At 53.1% G+C, this 3,697-nt stretch overlaps 1 long non-coding RNA gene across 1 annotated transcript; it reads right to left on the bottom strand.

Moving 5' to 3' along the window:
* Positions 1 to 293: 293 nt before the first annotated feature.
* LOC120234529 lies at positions 294 to 2,646 on the bottom strand. The gene is made up of 3 exons (XR_005529119.1): positions 1,954 to 2,646; positions 1,167 to 1,325; positions 294 to 907 (listed from the first exon to the last, which is right to left on the bottom strand). It is a non-coding gene; the product is annotated as an uncharacterized LOC120234529 (long non-coding RNA).
* Positions 2,647 to 3,697: the final 1,051 nt, after the last annotated feature.

Genomic DNA, 3,697 nt, shown 5'->3' with positions numbered 1-3,697 from the left:
CCCTTCAACCTGTCTCTCTCAAGATTCAACTGCCGGCTCAGGGCTTCTGCAAGTCCTAAGTGGGAGTCATTCCAGATACGCCCGGCGTGGCCCCATGTAACGGAGCCCCTGTCTGCACCGTCTGGTACCACTGCCACCAGCCATGGGTGGCTCTGGATCACTTGAAATGTGTCCAGCACAACGAAGGAACTAAAAGCCATTGAATTATTCTCTTTAAAATGTTTAAAATGGCAAATTTTAGGTGTATGTGTATGTTTTACCCACAATAAAGAACAAGCTGCAGAAAGGTTACAGAAAGGGGGTCTGAAAAGGAAGACAAGTTTGTGTTTGGGATTTTGCCAAATCTGGCACGGTTTTGATAGGTTTATCAGAAGATTTTCAAAAGAGAGCTTGTGGTTCCTCAAGAGTCCATTTTATTATAGTGGTGCGGGCCGAGAGTTTAGTTTCCTCTCTGTGAAAATCACCACATTTCTGAAACAGAGTTCGTAAATCTTTTTAAGGGAAGTCTGTCCAAATCACAGGTATCCTGTCTTACCAGAGGGACTTCTATGCTGTATCTTTGACTTCAGCAAGCCCTTGAATATTCTCCTTAAAATAGAATAAGTAACAAATGGAAAATACACATAAAAATATACATTAAACCTAATTTACGATCCCGACCAAAGATTCAGCTCACCTTCCGCACAGAAACACATGCATATAAGTATAGAGCCAGAGTTGGGTGGACAGAGAAACCTAAAAGATCTCAGATAACCAAACCCTTTGGTAAAAATATAAGGTAAAATCTGGACCTTCCTTCTGGTATTGCTTTGAACCAAGTGTTCTAGGTATAGAACAAATTTGCGTTTGGCACTTTCCGAAGCTATTTCTTTTGGAGTCAAGCCGACCAACACACTGCATCGATCTCCTGCGGACAGAAAGACTAAAGAGCTTGACTTCACGCTGCCACAAAGTCTTCATGCATCTTTCACTCGTTCATACGTCGTGTGCCCAGACACTGCACTTGGCAATGGCAAGATAGTAATTTTTTTTGAAATATTGCCTTATTTCTTTTTTTTTCTGCTAATTCCTTTCTGTGCTTTGTTCTTACTCCCATTCAAGCACCTACATGCTCTGTGTCGATTGCCTCTTGGGGGAAGTAATTTGCAGAGGAGGAAGGAACGAACCTGTGAGTGTCTGCTAGCTCCTGTGTCCCAGACCTGTAGTCCCTCGGAGGAACGAACCAGCAAAGCCAAGACACTGGGAGGTTTTCAGGATAGGTAGGTGGCCTGTGTTCCCCGCCGTCCACCCCAACACATCCTCAGATTAGGGAAGAGCCTCGTGGCCTGCAGAGAGAGAGGGGGAAGACAGGCAGGGAAGGGAAGAGGAGATAGCTCAGGGTCAGGCATGTTCCCGGGAGGAACGTCCCCAGAGCCCGGGATGGAGGGCCGGGCACGAGGGGAGGGGCCGCCTATGGGTGCAGCTCCGCCACCTTGGTCAGCAAGCCCACGACTGGTCTCCGGATATTTCCATCCTCTGGTGTGTGGCAAAGGCAAAGCATCGAGTGCCATGGAAGCAGAAGGAGAGCCAGCATGGGGCTCGCGCTGAGAGAGACACCTCCAAGCTCGCGAGCAGATCCGCGTGAGCATCGGATGGGACAATGGCCAGCACAGCCTCTCCGCACTGGGCAGCTGGCCATACACAGAGGACGGTGAGGCCCACAGGCTTTCCTCGGCCCCCCAGCAATGCAGGGGAGGAAGAGGATGGGGCATTTGAGGGGTTCCACAGCTCTTATTCGTTTCTGCGACTCTCAGAGAAAGGGTGGCTGGAATCAGGTATTAAATCAGGTCACCAAAAACTAAAGATCTTTCCACTTCTTACATGAGAGTTTGGAAACCAAGAGCTGTCCCTCCTATAAATGACATTCAACAGTATGAGAGCTGGCGTCAACTCACTGTCACGAATGAGCTTTACCTTTGCATCTCCGGACACAACGATCCCCAGATTAAAGTCCGCCTTGGCTGACAGCGCCGGTGCTCCCGGACCGGAATGTCCTGTTCCACGCGGTTTAACCTCCCAGACTGACAGCTGCTTATTTGTTACTTGTGTCGACTGTGGGGGAGTCACCAGGGCAGGAAGTGCCGACACGGAGGCCAGGGGTCACACCTGCATCAGAGCGCTGGCTTCCCTCAGAGGCCTGCTTTCTTCCTCTGTAGTGATCGCTTCCCCCTCACAAACGGTTTTATTAATAGTTACCTCTGGGACCTAACTGGGGAATTAAACAGTGTCACCGAGGCATCTCTGGGGAAGGACAGCTTCCCCAAGATCTCCTTTCCAAGCCAAGAATTCTTGGAGCCAGAAAGGGCAGTTCTTTCTCTCCTCCAAAGGCACCACCATGTTCCAGCTGGGAGGCAGAACCTTCCGGAAGATGCGCTGCTCCCCCCGCCCCCGCCACGGATGGCGAGGCCACCCCAGGTAGGGATTGGAAACTCCAGACCAGTGCGATCTTTTACTCTGTGCACCGAGAACCTCTCGCCCTCCCGTCTGGAAGCAGCACACGGGGTTTTCCCAGAGCCCTGGGGGTGGCGGAGGACAAGGTCATAGACGTCTCCAGATGAGTCACCGCCGAAAACCAACTCAGAGCAATCCGTCCTCACCGGTGCGTTCTTGAGGAAATGTCTCCGACAGGCCACGAAGCCGGAGCGTTTGGACGGATGCGGTTGCCTCTGTGTGCTTGTTGGCTGCTGCCCTTAGAGGATGGTTATCTGCAGGAACGCACGCAGGTGAAGACTCGCTTCCTTGGCCAGCCCCATGGGCGACGCACGAGGGGCCTTCCAGACGCGCCCAGGGCTCGCGGGGGGCCGGGGGGCCGCTCTCCCAGACCCGCACCCCAGCCCCGCCTCAGTACCCCCTGCCGCGCGGTGACCTGGCAGCTGAACACCTTCTCGGGTGGCCGCCCGTGTCCGGCACTCGCGGTTGCCCGGCGCCGGTAGCTCGGGCGCTCCGTGCAGAGACCCCTCCTTGTTCCTTCACGAACTCTGTTCCAACCACGTCGGCCAGCACGCTCTCCTGTCGCACACACAGGTGGCCCGGGGCCGACAAACGCCTTCCCTGTGGCTCCCCTGGGATGCCTTGTGGCCGGAGCCAAGCAGCGTACGGCCGACGGGCCTTGGTGTCCTCGAGCGCGCATGCTCTCCAAGGCCTGTCTCCTCTCCGAAGCTGTGGGTCCCGCCGCAGTGCCTCTGCTCGTGCGTCTTCCCCCCCTGAATGCCCCTGCCCGTTGCTCTGCCTCAGCTCCCTCACCTATGAAATGGGTATCATAGTGACACCTTCCTTGGAAAATGACAGGGCTCAAGTGAAACTATTCATACTGAGCATTCAGAACAGTGCCTGGATCATAGTGGGCTCTCAATCAATAATAGCTTTTTTTAAATGTTTATTTATTTTTGAAAGAGAGAGGGAGAGAGATGGGGGAGGGGAAGAGAGAGAGATGCAGAATTCGAAGCAGGCTCCAGGCTCTGAGCTGTCAGCACAAAGCCTTACACGGGGCTCGAACCCACGAACCATGAGATCATGAGCTGAGTGAAAGTCGGACACTTAACCAACTGAGCCACCCAGGTGCCCCTTTGATAGCATTATTGTTATATTATTAGTATTATTCTCTCATTCTTCCTTCCTTCAAACACCAGCCCACATCCACCACCTGCGGGAAGCCCTC

Source organism: Hyaena hyaena, unplaced genomic scaffold (genome assembly GCF_003009895.1).
Source record: "Hyaena hyaena isolate Hyena2069 unplaced genomic scaffold, ASM300989v1 scaffold_110, whole genome shotgun sequence".
NCBI classification, from domain to species: Eukaryota; Metazoa; Chordata; class Mammalia; order Carnivora; family Hyaenidae; genus Hyaena; species Hyaena hyaena.
This window is presented reverse-complemented; position numbering and strand designations above follow the sequence as displayed.